Below are 27,098 nucleotides of genomic sequence, written 5' to 3' on the forward strand. Positions count from 1 at the left end.
TTTTCATTTCTTGATGTTTCCTTCACTGTGCAGAAGCGTTTTTGGTTTGATGTAATCTCACTTGTTTAGTTTTGCTTTTGTTGCCTTGGCTTTTGGTGTCAGATCCAAACAATGATCACCAAGACCTATGTCAGGGAGCTTACTGCCTGTGTTTTCTTCTAGGAGTTTTATGGTTTTGGGTCTTACAGTCATGTCTTTATTCTATTTTGAATTAATTTTGGGGTATAGTGTAACATAGTGGTCCGTTTTTTGTTTTGCATGTGGCTGTCCAATTTTCCCAACACCATTTATTGAAGAGACTCATTTTCCCATTGTATATTCTTGGCTTCTTTGTCATAAATTAGTTGATCCTATATGTGTGGGTTTATTTCTGGACTCTCTGTTCTGTACCATTGATCTATGTGTCTGTTTTTATGCCAATTCCATACAGTTTTTTTTTAAATTAAATTATGACTTTGATATTCATCCTATCCTCAACTCTGAGGTCCTTTTCAATGGTACCACCACTATGTATATCAGGACAGCTAAACTCAAAGCAGTCCCTGAAAAACAGCACAAAGACCCAAGTCCGAAACAGAGGTCACAGGGTGTGAGTGGAGGAGTGCCTAAGCCATTTTTCAGGACGTGTATTACTTTTTTTTTTTAACATCTTTATTGGAGTATAACTGTTTTACAATGATGTGTTAGTTTCTGCTTTATAATAAAGTGAATCAACTATACATATATCCCCATATCTCCTCCCTCTTGCGTCTCCCTCCCTCCCACGCTCCCTATCCCACCCCTCTAGGTGGTCACAAAGCACCGAGCTGATCTCCCTGTGCTACGTGGCTGCTTCCCACTAGCTATCGTTTTACATTTGGTGGTATATGTAAGTCCATGCCACTCTCTCACTTCGTGCCAGATTACCCTACCCTCTCCCCATGTCCTCAAGTCCATTCTCTATGTCTGCATCTTTATTCCTGTCCTGCCCCTAGGTTCTTCAGAACCTTTTTTTTTTTAACATTCCATATATATGTGTTAGCATACGGAATTTGTTTTTCTCTTTCTGACTTACTTCACTCTGTATGACAGACTCTAGGTCCATCCACCTCACCACAAATAACTCACTTTCGTTTCTTTTTATGGCTGAGTAATATTCTATTGTATATATGTGCCACATATTCTTTATCCATTCGTCTGTGGATGGACACTTAGGTTGCTTCCATGCCCTGGCTATCGTAAATAGAGCCGCATTGAACATTTTGGTACATGACTCTTTTTGAATTATGGTTTTCTCAAGGTACATGCCCAGTAGTGGGATTGCTGGGTCGTACGGTAGTTCTATTTTTAGTTTTTTAAGGAACCTCCATACTATTCTCCATAGTGGCTGTATCAATTTACATTCCCACCAGCAGTGCAGGAGGGTTCCCTTTTCTCCACACCCTCTCCAGCATTTTTGTTTGTAGATTTTTTGATGATGGCCATTATGAATGGTGTGAGGTGACACCTCATTGTAGTTTTGACTTGCACTTCTCTAATGATTAGTGATGTTCAGCATTCTTTCATGTGTTTGTTGGCAGTCTGTATATCTTCTTTGGAGAAATGTCTATTTAGTTCTTCTGCTTATTTTTGGATTGGGTTGTTTGTTTTTCTGATATTGAGCTGCATGAGGTGCTTGTAAATTTTGGAGATTACTCCTTTGTCAGTTGCTTCATTTGCAAATATTTTCTCCCATTTTGAGAGTTGTCTTTTGGTCTTGTTTATGATTTCCTTTGCTGTGCAAAAGCTTTGAAGTTTCATTAGGTCCCATTTGTTTATTTTTGTTTTTATTTCCATTTCTCTAGGAGGTGGGTCAAAAAGGATCTTGCTGTGATTTATGTCATAGAGTGTTTTGCCTATGTTTTCCTCTAAGAGTTTTATAGTGTTTGGCCTTGCATTTAGGTCTTTGATCCATTTTGAGTTTACTTTTGTGTATAGTGTTAGGGAGTGTTCTAACTTCATTCTTTTACATGTCGCTGTCCAGTTTTCCCAGCACCACTTACTGAAGAGGCTGTCTTTTATCCTTTGTATATTTGTGCCTCCTTTATCAAAAATAAGGTGATCATATGTGTGTGGGTTTATCTCTGGGCTTTCTGTCCTGTTCCATTGATCTGTATTTCTGCTTTTGTGCCAGTACCATATTGTCTTCATTACTGTAGCTTTGTAGTATAGCCTGAAGTCAGGGAGCCTGATTCCTCCAGCTCCATTTTTCTTTCTGAATATTGCTTTGGCTGTTCGGGGTCTTTTGTGTTTCCATACAAATTGTGAAATTTTTTGTTCTAGTTCTGTGAAAAATGCCATTGGCAGTTTGATAGGGATTGCATTGCATCTGTAGATTGCTTTGGGTAGTACAGTCATTTTCACAGTGTTGATTCTTCCAATCCAAGAACATGGTATATCTTTCCATCTGTTTGTATCATCTTTAATTTCTTTCATCAGTTTCTTATCTTTTTCTGCCTACAGTTCTTTTGTCTCCTTAGATGAGTTTATTCCTCGGTATTTTCTTCTTTTTGTTGCAGTCGTAAAGGGGAGTGTTTCCTTAATTTCTCTTTCAGATTTTTCATCAGTGTATAGGAATGCCAGAGATTTCTGTGCATTAATTTTGTATCCTGCTACTTTACCACATTCATTGATTAGCTCTAGTAGTTTTCTGGTGGCATATTTAGGATTCTCTATGTATAGTATCATGTTATCTGCAAACAGTGACAGCTTTACTTCTTCTTTTCTGATTTGGATTCCTTTTATTACTTCTCTGATTCCTGTGGCTAAAACTTTCAAAACTATGTTGAATACTAGTGGTGAGAGTGGACAACCTTGTCTTGTTTTGATCTTAAAGGGAATGGTTTCAGTTTTTCACCATTGAAAACGAAGTTGGCTGTGGGTTTGTCATATATGGCCTTTATTATGTTGAGGAAAGTTCTCTCTATGCCTACTTTCTGCAGGGTTTTTATCATAAAGGGGTGTTGAATTTTGTCAAAAGCTTTCTCTGCATCTATTGAGATGATCATATGGTTTTTCTCCTTCAATTTGTTAATATGGTTTATCACATTGATTGATTTGCGTATATTGCAGAATCCTTGCATTCCTGGAATAAACCCCACTTGATCATGGTATATGATCCTTTTAATGTGCTGTTGGATTCTGTCTGCTAGTATTTTGTTGAGGATTTTTGCATCTATGTTCATCAGTGATATTGGCCTGTAGTTTTCTTTCCTTGTGACATCTTTGTCTGGTTTTGGTATCAGGGTGATGGTGGCCTTGTAGGATTAGTTTGGGAGTGTTCCTCCCTCTGCTATATTTTGGAAGTGTTTGAGAAGGATGGGTGTTAGCTTTTCTCTAAATGTTTGATAGAATTCGCCTGTGAAGCCATCTGGTCCTGGGCTTTTGTTTGTTGGAAGATCTTTAATCACAGTCTCCATTTCCGTGTTTGTGATTGGTCTGGTTATATTTTTTATTTCTTCCTGGTTCAGTCTTGGAAGATTGTGCATTTCTAAGAATTTGTCCATTTCTTCCAACTTGTCTATTTTATTGGCATATAGTTGCCTGTAGTAATCTTTCATGATTCTTTGTATTTCTGCAATGTCAGTTGTAACTTCTTTTTCATTTCTAATTCTATTGATTTGAGTCTTTTCCCTTTTTTTCTTGATGAGTCTGGCTAATGGTTTATTCATTTTGTTTATCTTCTCAAAGAATCAGCTTTTAGTTTTATTGATCTTTGCTCTCCTTTCCTTCATTTCTTCATTTCTGATCAGATCTTTATGCTTTCTTTCCTTCTGCTAAGTTGGGGGGTTTTTGTTCTTCTTTCTCTAATTGCTTTAGATGTAAGGTTAGGTTGTTTATTTGAGATATTTCTTGTTTCTTGAGGTAGGATTGTATTGCTATAAACTTCCCTCTTAGAACTGCTTTTGCTGCATCCCATAGGTTTTGGGTCGCCATGTTTTCATTGTCATCTGTTTCTAGGTATTTATTGATTTCTTCTTTGATTTCTTCAGTGATCTCTTGATTATTAAGTAGTTTATTGTTTAGCCTCCATGTGTTTGTATTTTTTACAGATTTTTTTCCTGTAATTGATAGCTAGTCTCATAGCGTTGTGGTTGGAAAAGATACTTGATACGATTTCAGTTTTCTTAAATTTACCAAGGCTTGATTTGTGACCCAAGATATGATCTATCCTGGAGAATGTTCCATGAGTACTTGAGAAGAAACTGTATTCTGTTGATTTTGGGCAGAATGTCCTATAAATATCAACTAAGTTATTTCTTTTTAATGTATGATTTAAAGCTTGTGTTTCCTTATTTATTTTCATTTTGGACGATCTGTCCATTGGTGAAAGTGGGGCGTTAAAGTCCCCTACTATGATTGTGTTACTCTCGATTTCCCCTTTTATGGCTGTTAGCATTTGCATTATGTATTGAGGTGCTCCTGTGTTGGGTGTATAAATATATACAACTTTTATATCTTCTTCCTGGATTGATCCCTTGATCATTATGTAGTGTCCTTCTTTGTCTCTTGTGATAGTCTTTATTTTAAAGTCTGTTTTGTTTGATATGAGAATTGCTGCTCTAGCTTTCTTTTGATTTCCATTTGCATGGAATATCTTTTTCCATCTTCTCACTTTCAGTCTGTATGTGTCCCTAGATCTAAAGTGGGTCTCTTATAGACAGCATATATATGGGTCTTGTTTTTGTATCCATTCAGCCAGTCTTATGTCTTTTGGTGGGACCATTTAATCCATTTACATTTAAGGTAATTATCGGTATGTATGTTCTTATTACCATTTTCTTAGTTGTTTAAGTTTGTTATTGTAGGTCTTTTTCTTCTCTTATGTTTCTTGCCTAGAGAAGTTCCTTTAGCATTTGTTGTAAAGCTGGTTTGGTGGTGCTGAATTCTCCTAGCTTTTGCTTGTCTGGAAAGGTTTTAATTCCTCTGTCGAATCTGAATGAGATCCTTGCTGGGAAGAGTGATCTTGGTTGTAGGCTTTTCCCTTTCATCCCTTTAAATATGTCCTGCCACCCCCTTCTGGCTTGCAGAGTTTCTGCTAAAAGATCAGCTGTTAACCTTATGGGGATTCCCTTGTGTGTTATTTATTGTTTTTCCCTTGTTGCTTTTAATATGTTTTCTTTGTATTTAATTTTTGATAGTTTGCTTAATATGTGTCTTGGCGTATTTCTCCTTGGATTTATCCTGTATGGGACTCTCTGTGCTTCCTGGACTTGATTAACTATTTCCTTTCCCATATTAGGGAAATTTTCAACAGTAATCTTTTCAAATATTTTCTCAGTCCGTTTTTTTTCTCTTCTTCTGGGACCCCTATAATTCGAATGTTGGTGCGTTTAATGTTCTCCCAGAGGTCTGTAAGAATGTCCTCAATTCTTTTCATTCTTTTTTCTTCTGCTCTGTGGTAGTTATTTCCACTATTTTATCTTCCAGGTCACTTATCCGTTCTTCTGCCTCAGTTATTCTGCTATTGATTCCTTCTAGAGAACTTTAAATTTCATTTATTGTCTTGTTCATCATTGTTTGTTTGCTCTCTAGTTCTTCTAGGTCCTTGTTAAACGTTTCTTGTATTTTCTCCATTCGATTTCCAAGATTTTGGATCTTTACTGTCATTACTCTGAATTCTTTTTCAGGTAGACTGCCTGTTTCCTCGTCATTTGTTTGGTCTGGTGGGTTTTTACCTTGCTCCTTCATCTGCTGTGTGTTTCTCTGTCTTCTCATTTTGCTTAACTTACTGTGTTGGGGTCTCCTTTTTGCAGGCTGCAGGTTTGTAGTTTCCGTTGTTTTTGGTGTCTGCCCCCAGAAGGTAAGGTTGGTTCAGTGGGTTGTGTAGGCTTCCTGGTTGGGGGGACTGGTGCCTGTGTTTTGGTGGATGATGCTGGATCTTGTCTTTCTGGTCGGCAGGACTGTGTCCGGTGGTGTGTTTTGGGGTGTCTCTGTCTTTATTATGATTTTAGGAACCTCTCTGCTAATGGATGGGATTGTTTTCCTGTCTTGCTAGTTGTTTGGCATAGGGTGTCCTGCACTGTAACTTGCTGGTCATTGAGTGGAGCTGGGTCTTAGTGTTGAGATGGAGATCTGTGGCTGAGCTTTTGCCATTTGATGTTACGTGGAGCCGGGAGGTCTCTGGTGGACCAGTGTCCTGAACTCGGCCTTCCCACCTCAGAGGCACAGGCCTGACACCCGCTCGGAACACCAAGACTCTGTCATCCACATGGCTCAGAAGAAAAGGGAGGAAAAAAAAAGGAAAGAATAAAATAAAATTGTTGTTAAAGTAAAAATTGAAAAATAATTATTAAAAATAACAGAAACTTGAAAAGTAATTAAAAAAAAAAGAGAAAAAAGAGAGAGAAACCAAACCAAGAAACAAATTCACCAATGATAAGTGCTAAAAAGTACACTAAGAAAAGAAAACAAAACACACACACACCAAACCGGACAGACAGAACTCTAGGACAAATGGTAAAAGCAAAGCTATACAGACAAAATCACACAAAGAAGCGTACACATACACACTCACAAAAAGAGAAAAAGGAAAAACATAATTCTATATATAAAAAAAAGGAAGAGAGCGACCAAATCAATAAACAAATCTACCAGTGATAATAACTTGTACATACTGACTTAAGATAAGCATAAATCTAGGAACAAATCAGATGCAGAAAGCAAACCCCAGGTCTACGGTTGCTCCCAAAGTCCACCACCTCAATTTTGGAATGACTCGTCTATTCAGGTATTCCACAGATGCAAGATATATCAAGTTGATTATGGAGATTTAATCCGCTGCTCCTGAGGCTGCTGGGAGAAGTTGCCGTTTCTCTTCTTTGTTCTCACAGCTCCTGGGATTCAGCTTTGGATTTGGCCCCGGCTGTGTGGGTAGGTCTCCTGAGGGCGTCTGTTCTCGCCCAGACAGGCCCGGGTTAAAGGAGCAGCCGATTAGGGGGCTCTGGGTCACTCAGGCCAGTGGTAGGGAGGAGTACGGAGTGCGGGGCAAGCCTGCGGCGGCAGAGGCCAGCATGACGTAGCAACATCCTGAGGCGTGCCATGTGTTCTCCCAGGGAAGTTGTCCCTGGATCTCGGGACCCTGGCAGTGGTGGGCTGCACAGGCTCCCGGGAGGGGAGGTGTGGATAGTGACCTGTGCTTGCACACAGGTTTCTTGGTGGCTGCAGCAGCAGCCTTAGCATTTCATGCCCATCTCTGGTGTCTGCTCTGATAGTTGCGGCTCGTGCCCATCTCTGGAGCTTGTTTAGGTGGTGCTCTGAATCCCCTCTCCCCGCACACCCCAAAACAGTGGTTTCTTGCCTTTTAGGCAGTTGCAGACTTTTACCCGGCTCGCTGTGGCTCACTAGCCCCCTTCAGGGTATATTCACACAGCCAACCCCAGTCTTCTCCCTGGGATCTGACCTCCGAAGCCCGACCGTCAGCTCCCAGCCCCACCCTCCCCGGTGGGTGAACAGACAAGCCTCTCGGGCTGGAGAGTGCTGGTTGGCACCGATCCTCTGTGTGGGAATCGCTCTGCTTTGCCCTCTCCACCCCTGTTGCTGCACTCTCCTCCGTGGCTCTGAAGCTCCCCCACCCCCGCCACCCCCACCCCTGTCTCCGCCAGTGTAGGGGCTTCCTAATGTGTGGAAACTTTTCCTCCTTCACAGCTCCCTCCCAGGGGTGCAAGTCCTGTCCCTATTCTTTTTTTGTCTCTTTTTTCTTTTGCCCTACTGACTTACATGGGGAGTTTCTTGCCTTTGGGGAAGTCTGAGGTTTTCTGCCAGCATTCAGTAGGTGTTCTGTAGGAGTTGTTCCACATGTAGATGTATTTCTGATATATTTGTGGGGAGGAAGGTGATTTCCACGTCTTACTCCTCCGCCATCTTGAAGGTCTCCCTCCATACTGTTTTGATTAGTATAACTTTTTAATATAGTTTGAAACCAGAAAACATGATGCCTCCAGCTTTGTTCTTATTTCTCAAGATTGACTATTGGAGGTTTTTTGTGATTCCATACAAATTTCAGGATTGTTTATCTTTTTGTGAAAAATACCATTGGAATGTTGACAGGGATTTCATTGAATCTGTGGATTGCTTTAGGTAGTATAGACATTTTAACAGTATTAATTCTCCCAATCCATGAGCATAGACTATCTTTCTGTTTATTTCTGTCATCAGTTTCTTTTGTCAGTGTCTTGTAGTTTTCAGTATATAGGTCTTTAACCTCCTTGGTTAGATTTATCCTAGATAGTTTATTCTTTTTGATGCAGTTGTAAATGGGATTATTTTCTTAACATCTCTTTCTGATAGTTAATTATTAGTGTAAAGAAACAGGGTTTTTGTGTATTGATTTTGTATCCTGCAAGTTTACTGAATTTGTTTATTAGTTGTAACAGTTTTTTGATGGAATCCTATGGGTTTGCTATATATAATCTCATGTCGTCTGCAAAAATTGATAGTTTTACTTTTTTCTTTCCAGCTTGGATGCTTTTTATTTCTTTTTCTTGCCTAATTTCTGTGGCTAGTTCTTCCAATGCTATGTTGAATTAAAGTGATGAGAGTGGACATTGTCTTGTTCCTGATCTTAGAGGAAAACTTTTAGCTTTTTACTGTTGAATATAGTGTTAGCTGTGTGCTTGTTACATACATCCTTTTATTATGTTTAGGTTCATTCCCTCTGTACCCGCTTCGCTGAGAATTTTTATCATGAATGAATGTTCAATTTTGTCAAATGTTTTTTCTGCATCTGTTAAGATGATCATATGATTTTTATCTTTCATTTTGTTAATGTAGTGTATCACAGTGACCGATTTGCAGGTGTTGCACCATCCTTGCCTCCCTGGGATAAACCCCTTTGATTATGGTGTATGATCCTTTTAATGTATTGTTGACTTTGGTTTGCTAATATTTTGTTGATGATTTTTGCATCTGTGTTCATTAAGGATATTGGCCTGTAATTTTCTTGTGCTATCCTTGTCTAGTTTTGGTATCAGCCTAATGCTGGCCTTGTGAAATGAGTTTGGAAGTGTCCTCTCCTCTTCTATTTTTAGAGGAGTTTGGGAAGGATTTGTATTAATTCTTCTTTGAATATAGAATTAACCAGTGAAGTTCTCAGGTCCTGGACTCTTTGTTTGTTGGGAGATTTTTGGTTACTGATTCAGTCTCTGTAATAGTAATTGGTCTATTCACATTTTCTATTTCTTCATGGTTCATTCTTGGAAGGTTGTGTGTTTGTAGGAATTTATCTATTTTTTCTAGGTTGTCCAATTTGTTGGTGTATAATTGTTCATTGTAGCCTTTTATGATCCTTCATAGTTCTGTGGTATCTGTTGTAAATGTTTGTTAATTTTGTCTCCTTTTTAAAGAACCAGCTGTTTGTTTCCTTGATCTCTTCTTTTGTCTTTTGGCCTCTATTTTATTTGTTTCTACTCTGATCTTTGTTATTTCCTTCATTCTACTAACTTTGAACTTTGTTCTTTTTCTAGTTCCTTGAAGTGTAATATTTTGTTATTTATTTGGGATATTTATTGTTTCTTGAGGTAGGCCTCAGTTATTATGAACTTCCCTCTTAGAACTGATTTGCTGCATCTCATAATTTTTGGTGTGTTGTATTTTCATTTGTCTCAAGGTATTTTTCCATTTCTCTGTTGATCTTTTAGTCTTTCAGTAGCATGTTGTTTAATCTCCACTATTTGTGCATTTTCCAGTTTTCTTTTTGTAATTGATTTCTACTTTTATACCATTGTGGGAAAAGATGCTTGGTATGAATTTATTTCTTCTTACAACTTGGTAAGTTATATATTTAAAATATTTGTCCATTTTATCCGAATTTTCAAATTATGGGCATTACAGTTATGCCCTTTTATCATTTATTGTCTACAGATTCCTTACTGAATGTTCCTCCTTTCTTTTCTTAATAGCTTTGAGGTATAACCGCACATTTCACCCACTCGAAGTGTACAATTTTGCGGTTTTTATAACATTCACAGAGTTGTACAACCATCAGCATAATCAATTTCAGAACAAAAAGGAATGCTGCACCCATTAGCAATCACTCCCCATTTTCCCCGAGCTCCTTCTTGCCCCATCAGCCCTAGGCAATCACAAATCTTTTTGCCTCTGTAGATTTTCTTCCTGAAATTTTCACATAAATGGAATCATGCAATTTGTGGTCTTTTGTCACTGGCTTCTTTCACTTAGCATAATGTTTTCAAAGTTCACTTATGTTGTAGCATATTATCAGTACAGTTGACTTTTGAACAACAGGGGTTTGAGTTGTGTGGATCCACTTATATGGGGACTTTTTTCAGTAGTAAACACTATAGTACGACACAGTCTGCATTTGGTTTAATCTGCAGATGTGGAACCGTGAATACAGAGGAACTGTGTACACAGAGGAATTATGTATGTGGAGGGCCAACTATAAGTTATACTCAGATTTTCAACTGTGTGGAGGGTTAGCAACCTTAATCCCTGTGTTGTTCAAGGGTCAACTGTACTTCATTTCTTTTTACTGCCAGATAACATGCTACTGTATGGATATACCATATTTAATTTATTCATTCATCAGTTGATGGATGTTTGAGTTGTTTTCAGTTTTTGGCTATTATGAGTAATGCTACCATGAACATTCATGTACAAATTTTTGTGCAGACATATGTTTTTATTTCTCTCGGGCCTTTTTCATTCTTGATACTGGGTATATGTATCTTTTTTTCCTCCTTCTCTTTTTAAAAAGAATTTTACTAGAGGATTAGCACTTACAGTAATTCTTCCAAAAGAACCAGCTGTGTTGGTGTTTCTTTATTTTGTTAATATCTGCTTTTATATTTATTATTTTTTTAGGATTCCTTTTGCTTTTATTTTTCTAACTTCTTAACAAGGGTGGTTAGGTATTAATTTGCACCGTTACTTCCTTCCTAACATATGCAGTTAAAACTACACATTTCAAGTATGTCTTTACTTGCATCCCATTATTTTTGATATGTAGTATTTCCATTATAGTTTCACAACATATTTTAATTTCCATTGTAATTTCTTCTTTGATCAATGGGTTATTTTAAAGTGTATTTTTTAATTTCCACTAATATAAGAATTCTCTAACTGCATATTTTATAATTGTTTTCTGGTTTAGAGTACTTTCTCTGAGTGATTTCAGTCTTTTTAAATTTCTCGAGATTTACTTTATGGCTCAACATGTGATCAGTTTTTGTAAATATGTAAGACCTTGAAAAGAATATATTCTGCAGCTGTTGTATGCAGAGTTCTATATATGCCCATCAATCAGATTTGTTAATTGTGTTGTGTTATCCTTACTGATTTGTTTTTGTTTTTGTTTTTTTGGCGGTACGTGGGCCTCTCACTGTTGTGGCCTCTCCCATTGCGGAGCACAGGCTCCGGACGCACAGGCTCATCGGCCATGGCTCACGGGCCCAGCCGCTCCGCAGCATGTGGGATCTTCCCAGACCAGGGCACGAACCCGTGTCCCCTGCATCGGCAGGTGGACTCTCAACCACTGCGCCACCAGGGAAGCCCTTTACTGATTTTTTTAGTCTGCTTATTTCAACTACTGAGAGATACCTTAAAATCCACCACTATGATACTAATGTATGTGTATTTCTCCTATTAGTTCTGTGAGCTTTTCCTGTATATATAATTTGAGGTCATTATATCAAGTGCATGTAAATTTTTAGAAACTATTTATTTATTTGGCTGTGTTGGTTCTTAGTTGGGGTACGTGGGATCTTTCGTTGTGGCGTGCAGGCTCTTCTTTGCGGCACATGGGCTTCTATCTAGTTGTGGTGCGTGGACTCTCTAGTTCTGGCGTGTGGGCTCCAGAGCGCACAGGCTCAGTAGTTACAGTGCGTGGGCTTAGTTGCCCCGTGGCATGTGGGATCTTCGTTCCCTGACCAGGGATGGAACCCACGTCCCCTGCATTGGAAGGCAGATTCTTAACCACTGGTCCACCAGGGAAGTCCCAAGTGCATATAAATTTAGTTAATTATGTTCTGGTGAGTTAAACATTTTATCATCGTTGAAGTGACTCTTTTAACTGTAGTGATACTTTTTCTTTGATGTCTGTTTTTTCTGAAACTAATTTAGCTATACCATCTTTATTTTGGCTAGTGTTTGCATGATATATATTTTTTTCTTTCAGCCTTTCTGTATGCTTATGTTTAAATGTGTCTCTTGAAAGAGACCATATGTTTGTAGATTGTTTTTTTAAGTCTGATAATCTTTCTCTTTTTTCGGAACATTCAGTCCATTTGTATTTATGTAAGTACTGACATTTTGAGATTAAATACAGCAGCACATTTTTGTCCCACCTGTTCTTTATTTTTCTCTTCCTTTTATTTGATTGTTTTTATATCAATTTTCCTTTATTGGTTCAGATATCACATGTTCATTTTAATTATTTTCATGGTTGCACTCGCACTTCCAGCATGCATAGGTCACTTATCAAAGTCTAGTGTTAACTGATAGTTTTATCTTCCTCCTGGTTGAAGCAAGAACGTTAAAATACCTCTGTTCCGCTTACTGATCTCCTGACATACATGCTCTTGTCCTGTAACTTAATATTCTGTATGTATATTTTTCTACAAAAAGCTGTACATATTCCATGTATATAATTTAGTGGGTTGGAAGATAAGTTGCTGTACGTATTTTAACCCCCACAGGACATTATTATTTTATACAATCAATGCCCCATTAGATTTTTCACATTCTTACTTAAACTTTCATGGTTCTTCATTCATTTCTGCATCTGTGACCTTCCATTTTGGGTCAGTTTTTTTGCTTTATGACTTTTTAGTGAATTGTGAATTCTGTTTTTATTTGTCAGAAAATATATTTCATTTTCACTCTTTTTTTAAAAATGTATGTATTGTTTTTCAAGTTCTTTTCCCATTTAGGTTATTACAGAATATTGAGCAGAGTTCCGTGTGCTATACAATGTGTCCTTGTTGGTTATCTATTTTAAATACAGTAGTGTGTATATATCAGTCTCAAACTCTGAATTTTTTTTAACTTTTTATTTTATATTGGAGTACAGTTGACTGTGTTGTGATAGTTTCACTTGTACAGCACAGTGGTTCAGTTATACATATACACATGTCTATTCTTTTTCAAGTTCTTTTCCCATTTGGGTTGTTACATAATATTGAGCAGAGTTTGCTGTGCTATATGGTAGGTCCTTTTTGGTTACCCTTTTTTTTGGCTGCACTGGGCGGCATGTGGGATCTTAGTTCCCTGACCAGGGATTGAACCTTCACCCCTTGCAGTGGAAGCACAGAGTCGTAACCACTGGACCACCAGGGAAGTACTGTTTATCCATTTAAAATATAGCAGTGTGTACATGTCAATCCCAAACTCTCTAACTATTCCTTCCCCTCACCCTTACCCTTACCCTCCTGGTAACCGTAAGTTTGTTCTCTAAGTCTGTGAGTCTGTTTGTTTTGTAAATAATTTCATTTGTATCATTTGTTTTAGAGTCTGCATGTAAACAATATCATATGATATTTGTCTTTCTCTGTCTTACTTCACTCAGTATCATAATCTCCAGGTCCATCCGTTTTGCTGCAAATGGTATTATTTCATTCTTTTTAATAGCTGATTAATATTCCATTGTATATATGTACCACATCTTCTTTATCCATTCATATGTCGATGGACATTTAGGTTGCTTCCATGACTTGGCTGTTGTAAACAGCACTGCAGTGAACATTGGGGTGCCTGTATCCTTTCAAACCATAATTTTCTCCGGATGTATGTCTAGGAGTGGGAATGCTGGATCATATGGTAGCTCTGTTTTTAGTTTTTTAGGGAACCTCCATACTGTTCTCCATAGTGGCTGTACCAATTGACATTCCCACCAATAGTGTAGAAGAGCTCCCTTTTCTCCACACCCTTTCCACCATTTATTGTTTGTAGACTTTTTGATGATGGCCGTTCTGAATGGTATGAGGTGATATATCATTGTAGTTTTGATTCACATTCTTCTAATAATTAGCAGTGTTGAGCATCTTTTCATGTGTCTCTGGGCTGTATGTATGTCTTCTTTGGAGAAATGTCTATTTAGATCTTCTGCCCATTTTTTGATTGGGTTGTTTGGGTTTGTTTTGATATTGAGCTGCATGAGCTGTTTGTAGATTTTGGAGATCAATCCCTTGTCGGTTGCATCGTTTGCAAATATTGTCTGCCGTTCTGTTCGTTGCCTTTATGTTTTGTTTATGGTTTCCTTTGCTTTGCCAAAGCTTTTGAGTTTCATTAGGTCCCATTTGTATATTTTTGTTTTTATTTCCATTACTCTAGTAGGTGGATCGAAGAAGATATTGCTGCGATTTATATCAAAGAGTGTTCTTCCTATGTTTTCCTCTAAGAGTTTTATAGTATCAGGTCTTAACATTTAGGTCTTTAATTCATTTTGAGTTTATTTTTGTGTATGGTATCAAAGAATATTCTAATTTCATTCTTTTACATGTAGCTGTCCAGTTTTCCCAGCACCACTTATTGAAGAGACCGTCTTTTCTCCATTGTATAGTCTTGCCTCCTTTGTTTTAGGTTAATTGACCATAGGTGCTTGGGTTTATTTCTGGGTTTTCTACCTTGTTCCACTGATCTATATCTCTGTTCTTGTGCCAGTACCATACTGTCTTGATTACTGTAGCTTTGTAGTATAGTCTGAAGTTGGGGAGCCTGATTCCTCCAGCTCCGTTTTTCTTTCTCAAGATTGCTTTGGCTATTCGGAGTCTTTTGTGTTTCCATACAGATTGTGAAATTTTTTGTTCTAGTTCTGTGAAAAATGCTATTGGTAGTTTGATAAGGATTGCATTGAATCTGTAGATTGCTTTGGGTAGCATAGTCATTTTCACAATATTGATTCTTCCAATCCAAGGACATGGTATATCTCTCTGTATCATCTTTAATTTCTTTCATCAGTGTCTTACAGTTTTCTGCATACAGGTCTTTTGTCTCCTTAGGTAGGTTTATTCCTAGGTATTTTCTTTTTTTTGTTGTACTCGTAAATGGGAGTGTTTCCTTAATTTCTTTTTCAGATTTTTCATCATTAGTGTATAGGAATGCAAGAGATTTCTGTGCGTTAATTTTGTATCCTGCTACTTTACCGAATTCACTGGTGAGCTCTACTAGTTTTCTGGTAGCATCTTTAGGATTTCTATGTATAGTGTCATGTCATCTGCAAACAGTGACAGTTTTACTTCTTTTCCGATTTGTATTCTTTTTATTTTTTCTCTTCTCTGATTGACGTGGCTAGGACTTCCAAAACTACGTTGAATAAAAGTGGTGAGAGTGCACATCTTTGTCTTGTTCATGATCTTGGAGGAAATGCTTTCAGCTTTTCACTGTTGAGTATGTTGTTAGCTGTATATATGTTTGTTGTATATGGCCTCTATTAGGTTGATGTAAGTTCCCTCTGTGCCCACTTTCTGGAGAGTTTTTATCATAAATGAGTGTTGAATTGTTTCAAAAGCTTTTCCAGCATCTATTGAGATGATCATGTGATTTTTGTTCTTCAGTTTGTTGATGTGGTGTATCACACTGATTGACTTACGGATATTTAAAAATCATTGCATCCCTGTGATAAATCCCACTTGATTGCGGTGTAGGATCCTTTAATTGTGTTGTTGTATTCGCCTTGCTGGTAATTTGTTAAGGTTTTTTTTTTTTTTTTTTTTTTTTTTTGCGGTACGCGGGCATCTCCCATTGCAGAGCACAGGCTCCTGACATGCAGGCTCAGCGGCCATGGCTCACGGGCCCAGCTGCTCCGCGGCATGTGGGATCTTCTCGGACCGGGGCACGAACCCGTGTCCTCTGCATTGGCAGGCGAACTCTCAACCACTGCACCACCAGGGAAGCCCTGTTAAGGATTTTTATGTCTGTGTTCGTTAGTGATATTGGCCTGTAATTTTCTTTTTTTGTATTATTTATGTCTAGTTTTGGTATCAGGGTGATGATGGCCTCATAGAATGAGTTTGGGAGTGTTCTTCCCTCTGCAATTTTTGTAGAAGTTTCAGAAGGATAGGCGTTAACTCTTCTCTAAATGTTTGATAGATTTTGCCTGTGAAGCCATGTGGTCCTGGGCTTTTGTTTGTTGGGAGTTTTTAAATCACAGTTTCAATTTCAGTACTTGTGATTGGACTGTCCATATTTACTATTTCTTTCTGGTTCAGTCTTGGGTGATTGTACTTTTCTAAAAATTTGTCTATTTCTTCTAGGTTGTCTATTTTATTAGCATATAGTTGTTTGTAGTAGTCTCTTATGATCCTTTGTATTTCTGTGGTGTCTGTTGTACCTTCTCCTTTTTCATTTCTAATTTTATTGATTTGAGCCCTTTCCCTGTTTTTCTTGATGAGTCTGGCTAAAAGTCTATCAATTTTGTTTATCTTTTCCAAGAACCAACTTTTAGTTTCATTGATCTTTTCTGTTTTTTTCTTCATCTCTGTTTAATTCATTTCTGCTCTGATCGTTGTTTAGTGTTGTGTTTGGATAGCTCTCTGTCTCTGTCTCCTTTTTTTTTGGTCACGCCACACAGTATGTGGGATTGAACCTGTGCTCCCTGCAGTGGGAATACAGAACCTTAACCACTGGACCGCCAGGGAATTCCTTGCTTTTTCTCTTTTGTGTGTATATTTCTTATAGATTTTTGGTTTGCGGTTCCCATGAAGTTTTGCTATAGCAGTCTGTATATATAAACAAGATTGTTTTAAGCTGCTGGTCTCTTAATTTGAAACGTTATTTCCCGTTTCCTGCATTTGTGCTCTCCTCACCATTGCCGGTTTTGATAACATATTTGTGTGTAGATGCTTTCCTACCTTTACTGTATGTTTGCCTTTACCAGTGAGCTTTCTCATTTGTATATACTTGTTTGTAGTTGTGGCCTTTTCTTTTCTGCCTAGAGAAGTTACTTTAGTATTTGTTGCAAAGTTGGTCTGGTGGTGTTGAATTCTCTTAGCTTTTCGTTGTCTGTAAAGCTTTTGATTTTTTTGTTGAATCTCAATGAGAGCATTGTTGGGTATTCTTGGTTGTAGGTTTTTCCTTTTCATCACTTTAAATATACTGTGTCACTCCCTTCTGGCCTGCAGAGTTTCTGCTGAGAAATCAGCTGAAAATCTTACGGGAGTTCCCTTGTATATTATTTGTTGCTTTTCCCTTTTGCTTTTAATATTTTTTCTTTGTTTTTAATTTTTCTCAATTTGATTATTATGTGTCTCTGCATGTTCCTCCTCGGGTTTATCCTGCCTGGGACTTTCTGTGCTTCCTGGACTTGGGTGACTGTTTCCTTTCCCAAGATAGGGAAGTTTTCAGCTATCATCTCTTCAGATATTTTCTCAGGTCCTTTATCTCTTTTTTCTCCTTCTGGGACTCCTCTAATGTGATTGTTGTTGCATTTAATGTTTCCACAGAGGTCTCTTAGACTGTCTTCATTTCTTTTCATTCTTTTTTCTTTATCGTATTCTGTAGTAGTGATTTCCACCATTCTGTCTTCCAGCTCACTTATCCTTTTTTCTGCCTAACTTATTGTGATATTGGATTCCTCTAGTGTACTTTTTATTTCAGTTGTTGTATTATTAATCTGTTTGTTTGTTCTTTAGTTCTTCTAGGTCTTTGTCAAACATTTCTTGTATCTTCTCGGTCTGTTCCTCCATTCTTTTCCTGAGATCTTGGATCATCTTTACTATCATTACTCTGAATTCTTTTTTGGGTCGATTGCCTGTCTCCACTTCACTTAGTTGTTCTTCTGGAGTTTTATCTTGTTCTAACACCTGGGACAGATTCATCTACTGTCTCATTTTGTCTTACTTTCTGTGATTACTGTTTGCATTCCGCAGGCTGCAGAGTTGTAGTTCTTGCTTCTGCTGTTTGCCCCCTGGTGGATGAGCCTGTCTCAGAGGCTTGTGCAGGCTTCCTGGTGGGAGCAACTGGTTCCTGCCCATTGGTGGGTGCAGCCGGGTCTTGTCCGTCTAGTGGGCAGGGCCATGTCAGGGGTTGTGCTTATGGGGCAGCTGTGGGCTCAGGAAGACTTTAAGCAGCCTGTCTGCTGATGGGTGGGACTGTGTTCCTGCCCTCTTGGTTGCTTGGTCTGAGGCATCTAAGCACTGGAGCCTATAGGCTGTTGCGTGGGGCCAGGTCTTGGTGAGAAGATGGCAGCCTCCAGGAGGGCACATGCCAATGAGTACTCCCCAGAACTACTGCCGCCAGTGTCTTTGTCCCTGCATTGAGCCACAGCAGCCCCACACCTCTGCAGGAGGCCCTGTAATACCAGCAGGAAGGTCTGGCCCAGGCTCTTATGAGGTCACTGTTTTTTTTCCCTGGTTCCTTGTGCACACGAGACCTTGTGTTCCCCCTCTGAGAGTGGAGTTTCTGTTTCCCCCAGTCCTGTGGAATTCCTGCAATCAAACCCCATTGGCCTTCACTGCTAGATTCTCTCGGGCCTCCTCCTCCCGTTGCCAGACTCTCAGCCTGGGGAGCCTGACGTGGGGCTCAAAACTTTCACTCCTGCAGGAGAGGTTCTGTGGTATAATTATTCTCCAATTTGTGGGTCACCCACCCAGCGGGTATGGGATTTGATTTTATTGTGATTGTGCCCCTCCTACCATCTCACTGTGACTTCTTCTTTGTCTTTGGATGTAGTATATCTTTTTTTGGGAGGTTCCAGCATTTTTTTTGTCAATGGTCATTCAGCAGTTAATTGTGATTTTGGTGTTTTCGTAAGAAAAGGTCAGCTCACTTTCTTCTACTGCACCATTGTGTCTCCGCCTTCTTAATTTTCATTCTTGATGGGTGTTTTCTCTGCAGTGGAATACTTGGTTGGCAGTTGTTTTTCTTTCTGCTACTTAGGGATTCCATTACATATGTCTTTTAGCTTCCATTTTTGTTGTTGAGAATTAAGCTATCCATGTAACTGTTGCTTCTTTGAAAGTAATCTTTTTCCCCCTCGGGATGCTTTTAACTTTTTCTTTGTCTGCTGATTTTCAGCTAGGAATTCATTGACATCCTTAAATTTGTGGTTTGACATTTTAAAATCATTTTTGGAAATTTTCAGCCATTCAAGTTTTGCTTCTACTCTATACTGTCTTTCCTTTCCTTCTGGAATTCCAATTAACTGTGTCGGATGTTATACCTTCACACCATATCCCCATATTGCTTATCATGTATTTATTCTGAGCTTTTTTTCCACTGACTTGTCTCTGATTCAGTGTCTCAACTGTGTCCATTGGCTGTTAAACCTGTTCATTGGATGATTAACTTCAGTTTTTGTATTTTTCAGTAACAAAATTTGTTTGCTTCTTATAAAAATCTGGTATATCACTTTTTATAGTTTCTAGTTCATTGGTGAGACTTTTCAGTTTGGCTTCCATTTCCTTGAACCAAAGTGTGTGTTTCGTAATTCCAATATTTGGAGTCTCTGTGAGTGTTTATTGTTTTATATTTCTGTGGCTTTTGATCTTATGTCTGTTGTTTTCCCATGTGCCCAGTTGTCTTTAATTGTTTGCTGGGCATTGGATTTGAAAAATTACTTGAGAAATCATTTGAGACCAGGATGATATCTTACAGGAAGGATTTTTTGGGGGGGCGGGGGGTGGCATCTGCTTGAGGGAATCTAGGATTACTTAGTCAAATCTCAGCTTTTGAGATTTCTCTGGGCCAACTGGATGACTCAAGGCTAAATTGCTTTCAATTTATGGACTGTTCAATTTCCGGTTCACCCATATTTCTAAGGTGCAGCCCTTTAGGTTCCTAACATGAGGGTAGCGAAGAGGATTTTCCTTTTGTCTCTCTGAGCCTACCCATCTGTCAGATACAGTTTAACTTCTGGTTTCTTCTGGATTGTTGTGCTCACCTCTCTGAATTCCAGTCCTTTAATGTATCTGAAAGCACTATCCTGTTGGTTCTTTGATCCTTTAAGAAAGTCATTTCTTACATTTTGTCCAACTTTATTATTTGTCTTCAGTGGAAAGATTGGTTTGGGCTTCCCTGGTGGCGCAGTGGTTGAGAGTCCGCCTGCCGATGCAGGGGACACTGGTTTGTGCCCTGGTCCGGGAAGATCCCACATGCCGTGGAGCAGCTGGGCCCGCGAGCTATGGACACTGGGCCTGCACGCCTGGAGCCTGTGCTCCGCAACGGGAGAGGCCACAACAGTGAGAGGCTCACGTACTGCAAAAAAAAAAAGGAAAGATTGGTTCAAATTACCTAATATGCCATAACCAAGAGAAGGAGTCTTCCCATTAGCTCTTTATGGCAGAACATGATTTTGTCTTGTTTTCTAGATCAGACTCAGCCCCTAGTTCTCTTTAAATTTTGTTTGATGTAGCTGTACTCACTTGGATAACTGCACATTTTCATTAAAAGGTTACATTGTGTGTGTGTGTGTGAAAGTATAAATAAGTTGTTACCTGATTATTCAGGATTCAGGATTTTAGTCTCTTCCACCTAGGGCAGTTTCTAGTCCTTGACAGTGGACAGGTTTATTGTATTTAAGTTTCAGTTAAAAATAAGTCTCTGGAATGACTTTAAGAACATGAAATCCCTCTTAATTACTATTGAAATTGGGATGTACAATATCAACTAAGTTTTTTTCCTTTCATAGAAAAGAATGTTTTCCTAGTTATACTATAAGTGTCATGACTTCTGTTTTAGTGTACATATTTGTAGACATAATATATGTCTTTGTGAAATAGAAAAAAAGGAGGCAGTTCTGCTGAGCTTCTTGTTTGCTGTATTATGAAAGCTCTCGAGCATCCTCTTGAATGAATATGGTGCTTTACAAGTTACAAACATTTTCCTTCTGCATAAATTAATTCCTACATCTTGTGAGGTGTGGTATTAAGCAAAGGATTTGGAAACAGGGCCTAAGAGAGGTTAAGTAACTTGTCTGTGGCTCCACATCTGGTGAGTGGCTTATGTCATCTATGATTATTATAGTGTTTTATTTCAGCTGTTGTGGCCTGTTAATGCTTGCCTGTAGATGCTCACTGACTTCCCAGTTTTGTCATGTTATGCTCTCTTCTTTCTGTACACCATGTAATATAATGACCTCATGACTCATGTCCTGAAGATTGAGACAATTGTGATATTACTCCTTCATATCCCATCCTCACTGCCTCTCAGCCCACCCCATTTCTAGAATATGGTCACACCAGCCCTGGAATTTGCCAACTCCTCTGCCCTGTTGGAAAGCTTGCTTTGTCACTAGTCTTTTCTCACCCCACATGTATAGTCAGTCCCTTTCCTTCTCTTTACACATGCCTCAATTTTTCTGATTCTAAGAAAGATGCCTCTTTTTTTTCCAGTGCACTTGCCATCTTTCTTGTCACTCTTATGGTTAGACTCAAACTGTCTAACTTCCTTACTGGGTATCTTCTGTAAGCCTTCCTTTCTTTCCTAATCGCTCTTTATAAGATCCTAGCCAAAATCTCGTTTGCTCTGATCCTTTGAATCTTAAGGAGAGCAAAAAGCTTTTCTGCCTCAGACCCTTTTCCTAGCAGTAGAGTCAGTGCTTCTATATGTCTGGTGGTGCTTCTGCTTCTGAATGGTACTCACATCTCATTTTCAAAATCCTTGTAATGAAAACATTGAACAGTTTTCTTACGTTAGGAATGTGGATGTCAAATGCCCTTGTTTGCTTGGAGCATGTTCAATTACATAGTGTTCAGTTACTACTTATTTAAGGGTATGAGGATGCCACCTCCTCAAATTTAGTAATATTCCATTTTCTCTTGAGAACTATTGTGTCTGTGTGTGGTTTGTTTTTTTTATTTTGTCCCTGTCCAAGGATTCTTTTCTTGGAAGTTGATTCATCAGTTTTCTCTCAGTCTCACTCACAAAACTGTCATGCTTTAAAATGTTGGTAGAAGGGCTTCCCTGGTGGCGCAGTGGTTGAGAGTCCACCTGCCGATGCAGGGGACACGGGTTCGTGCCCCGGTCCGGGAGGATCCCACATGCCGCGGAGCGGCTGGCCCCGCGAGCCATGGCTGCTGAGCATACACATCCGGAGCCTGTGCTCCGCAACGGGAGAGGCCACAGTAGTGAGAGGCCCGGGTACCGCAAAAATAAATAAATAATAATGTTGGTAGAATTGTGAGTGGTACCAGTACCGTTTGAATGTCCTGTTTCAAACCTTTGCACTTTTCCCTTTTCCTTCTCTTTTAATCCTGCATCATTTCTGTTGTCCACTTCGATTATTTTTCTTCAGTAAACTTGATTTACATGAACTCATCTTTCCCTTCTCTGAACTCTTTTTGTTATCAGGGTACAGAGTACATATGTTCTTTTTCACCAGCTCAAGAGTAAGCTTTAAGACAGGGCATGGGCAATTAAAAAAAAAAAAAAAGACAGGGCATCGGCTTCACCCTTTTGCTTTATCACTTATTTTTTAAAATAAATTTTTAAATTATTATTTATTTTTGGCTGAGTTGGGTCTTTGTTGCTGTGTGCGGGCTTTCTCTAGTTGTGGCGAGCAGGGGCTACTCTTCATTGCAGCGTGCGGGCTTCTCATTGCAGTGGCTTCTCGTTGCGGAGCACGGCCTCTAGGTGTGTGGGCCTCAGTAGTTGAAGCTCATGGGCTCTAGAGCACAGGCTCAGTAGTTGCGGCGCACGGACTTAGTTGCTCTGTAGCATGTGGGATCTTCCCTGACCTGGGTTCGAACCCATATCCCCTGCATTGGCAGGTGGATTCTTAACCGCTGCACCACCAGGGAATCCCTGCTTTATCACTTATTGCAGGGCCTTGCATATAATAAGATTCAGTAAATATTTAAGTTTATATTTAATATTATAGTTAATTATAAGTTATGCTGATAATTATAATTACTAATTAATATTATTAATCATAATATTAGTTAATGTTAATTGACGTTTAAATATAATGGTTTTGGCTCTTTAAGGATTTTACCTCTGGACTGCCTTAAGAACCTTCTCAGTAGTTTTATATCTTTAGCTTCTTTTTCTCTGATCTCTGTACAAAAGAATGAAAATCATCAGCTTTTAAGTATTATTTTGAATACATTGGGTTTTTTCTCCTTAAAGGACTCTGTCGTGACTCCTCGTTGATTGTTTTTATTTTTAAATTTTTATTTGTGAACATTTCCAAATGTACACAAATAAAAAGTTCAGTGATCCTCTATGCTGCAGACATCAACATTTCTCCATACTTCTTTCATCTTCCCCCTATAGCTTTTTTTTTTGCTGAGAATTTATGGCATATCCAAGACATTATTTCATCCCTAAATAACATGTATCTAAAACAACACATTTTCTTACATAACCACAATGCATTGTCATGTACAGCACACCTGGTAATGATTCCTTAATTGTGTATACAATACTTACTAGTCCATGGTCAAGTTCTCCCAGTTGTCTAAAAAAATTTCTTTTGTAGTTGGTTTGTTTGATTTGTGCGAGAGGTCAGGTGTTGACAGCCTGATCCCTTCATAAAGCCCCACTTTTCACCCTAATGCTTTTATTATTCATTGATTACAATTGCATGGATTAGTTATTAAATTAAAAATTGCCAAATTAGCTGAAACTTTTCTCTCTGGAAGAACTTTTTCCTCATTCACTAAGGCTAGTTGGTTAACCTAAAATATCTAGTTAGTTCTTGAGTAGTTAATACCCTCTACTGGGGAAAGAAGACTCTGCTTTCTTTTTTAGCTAGTAAGACTCTTTAGATTATTTCACTAAGGCCTATAGTAAAGTATTTTTTTTTCCTTCTTGAGGAAGTTAAAGTTATTCTTGAGTGGTAGATTAGTGATTTTGTGGATTGGGTTATGGGGAGGGCCTCCCAGTCCTGAGTGAGCAGTTCAAGTTCTCCTGAGAAGGTACAGCGGCGGGGGGCGAGGGGGCGGTGGATGGTGGGGAAAGGAAAGGAATACAAAGGAAAAAAAATATACCCCCTTCACTGTTGGGATTTGTACTGAAGGTGTGGTGCTCACTTGGGGTGTGGAAATTTCAAACGTTCTTTTACTTTCCCAGAGAATAAATTAGACTCAATAAAGATTCTGTATAGACGCAGTATAGAGTCATTTAAATTTAAGGACGTATGGCCCTTAAAGGGTCTTAGCACAGTTTTGTAATCAAAACCATTCGATTTTTTTTACATCTTTATTGGAGTATAATTCCTTTACAATGGTGTGTTAGTTTCTGCTTTATAACAAAGTGAATCAGTTATACATATACATATGTTCCCATATCTCTTCCCTCTTGCGTCTCCATCCATCCCACCCTCCCTATCCCACCCCTCTAGGCGGTCACAAAGCACAGAGCTGATCTCCCTGTGCTATGCGGCTGCTTCCCACTAGCTAGCTATTTTACGTTTGGTAGTGTATATATATCCATGCCACTCTCACTTTGTCACACCTTACCCTTCCCCCTTCCCATATCCTCAAGTCCATTCTCTAGTAGGTCTGTGTCTATTCCCATCCTACCCCTAGGTTCTACATGACATTTTTTTTCTAAAATTCCATATATATGTGTTAGCATATGGTATTTGTCTTTCTCTTTCTGACTTACTTCACTCTGTATGACAGACTCTAGGTCCATCCACTTCATTACAAATAGCTCAATTTCGTTTCTTTTTATGGCTGAGTAATATTCCATTGTATATATGTGCCACATCTTCTTTATCCATTCATCCGATGATGGAAACTTAGGTTGTTTCCACCTCCTGGCTATTGTAAATAGAGCTGCAATGAACATTTTGGTACATGACTCTTTTTGAATTATGGTTTTCTCAGGGTATATGCCCAGTAATGGGATTGCTGGGTCGTATGGTAGTTCTATTTGCAGTTTTTTAAGGAACCTCCATACTGTTCTCCATAGTGGCTGTACCAATTCACATTCCCACCAGCAGTGCAAGAGTGTTCCCTTTTCTCCACACCCTCTCCAGCATTTATTGTTTGCAGATTTTTTTGATGATGGCCATTCTGACTGGTGTGAGATGATATCTCATTGTAGTTTTGATTTGCATTTCTCTAATGCTTAATGATGTTGAGCATTCTTTCATGTGTTTGTTGGCAGTCTGTATATCTTCTTTGGAAAAATGTCTATTTAGGTCTTCTGCCCATTTTTGGATTGGGTTCTTTGTTTTTTTGTTATTGAGCTGCATGAGCTGCTTGTAAATTTTGGAGATTAATCCTTTGTCAGTTGCTTCATTTGCAAATATTTTCTCCCATTCTGAGGGTTGTCTTTTGGTCTTGTTTATGGTTTCCTTTGCTGTGCAAAAGCTTTGAAGTTTCATTAGGTCCCATTTGTTTATTTTTGTTTTTATTTCCATTTCTCTAGGAGGTGGGTCAAAAAGGATATTGCTGTGATGTATGTCATAGAGTGTTCTGCCTATGTTTTCCTCTAAGAGTTTGATAGTTTCTGTCCTTACATTTAGGTCTTATGAGGTGTCACCTCACACTAGTCAAAATGGCCATCATCAAAAAATCTACAAACAATAAATGCTGGAGAGGGTGTGGAGAAAAGGGAACACTCTTGCACTGCTGGTGGGAATGTGAATTGGTACAGCCACTATGGAGAACAGTTTGGAGGTTCCTTAAAAAACTACAAATAGAACTACCATATGACCCAGCAATCCCACTACTGGGCATATACCCTGAGAAAACCATAATTCAAAAAGAGTCATGTACCAAAATGTTCATTGCAGCTCTATTTACAATAGCCCGGAGGTGGAAACAACCTAAGTTTCCATCATCGGATGAATGGATAAAGAAGATGTGGCACATATATACAATGGAATATTACTCAGCCATAAAAAGAAACGAAATTGAGCTATTTGTAATGAAGTGGATGGACCTAGAGTCTGTCATACAGAGTGAAGTAAGTCAGAAAGAGACAGACAAAAACCGTATGCTAACACATATATGTGGAATTTAAGAAAAAAAATGTCACGAAGAACCTAGGGGTAAGACAGGAATAAAGACACAGACCTACTAGAGAATGGACTTGAGGATATGGGAAGGGGGAAGGGTAAGCTGTGACAAAGCGAGAGAGTGGCATGGACATATATACACTACCAAATGTAAAATAGCTAGCTAGTGGGAAGCAGCCGCATAGCACGGGGAGATCAGCTCTGTGCTTTGTGACCGCCTAGAGGGGTGGGATAGGGAGGGTGGGAGGGAGGGAGACGCAAGAGGGAAGAGATATGGGAACATATGTATATGTATAACTGATTCACTTTGTTGTAAAGCAGAAACTAACACACCATTGTACTCCAATATAGATGTTAAAAATAATAATAAATAAAAAAAGAACATGTTTGGTTTTCATTCTCAAGGTTTACAGTTATAAAACCTAGAGGAAAATAAAAAGTTGGTAAACATTATTTCAAGTGCTGGTGGTAACAAACAGACAATAACTTTTGTAGGCATTTAGGAAGGAGAGAAAACTGATTCAAGTTGATGGGGAGAATGTGGGGTGAATGTGGGGTGGATTTTGCGTTGTCACATCAGAGATCAGAAAAGGCTGTTTCACGTGGTAGAAAACAGCCTTCGTATAGGTGCAAGTACTTCTTGCTCATACTTGAAGTTCATTTTTCAGGTACTGTTTAAGATAAAGTAACTAAGAAGTTAAAAAGTAAGAAAAAGTATAGTAAAGTGCTAAAAAAATACATTATAAACAGGCTATGTTATTTTAGCTCTACTGTGGTTATAAAATGAGGTTGAGTCAGTAGATTAATTAGAAACTTATATGCATCATGGCTCTGATACAAGCCAGTATTTGCCCTAAAATGATAAGGTTAACATTGAATTATTAGGTTTACCGAGAACGAAGATAGTTTCTAAATGATGGAGAGAGAGAATGCTCATCTGTCAAAATAAGCCAGTAAGGGCTTTTTTTTCCCCTTAAAGTAGCAGTTTTTTAAAAGTTGTATACTATTTTGGCTATGCAATTGAAAATTTTATAGATGCTTGATAGTTCTGGGCTTCATCCTTTCTTCTCTAGATAGAATGGGGGGCTCATGATGGTAAGTCACAGCCAGGTGTGCTACAAAAGCCTTAAGAAAACAGGCAGTGGACTATCTTTTTGTCTTTCTGAAGTGCTCTCAGAAAGACAAATGGAGAATTTAATTACTGTAGAAGATA

The 27,098-nt window shown here is 38.6% G+C and overlaps 1 protein-coding gene across 2 annotated transcripts in view; it reads left to right on the top strand.

Annotated features, from left to right (window-relative positions):
- TAB3 (TGF-beta activated kinase 1 (MAP3K7) binding protein 3) overlaps window positions 1-27,098 on the top strand; it is a 101,503-nt gene that overhangs the window by 11,969 nt on the left and 62,436 nt on the right. The window lies entirely within an intron of this gene.

Source organism: Globicephala melas, chromosome X (genome assembly GCF_963455315.2).
Source record: "Globicephala melas chromosome X, mGloMel1.2, whole genome shotgun sequence".
In the NCBI taxonomy this organism is placed as follows: Eukaryota; Metazoa; Chordata; class Mammalia; order Artiodactyla; family Delphinidae; genus Globicephala; species Globicephala melas.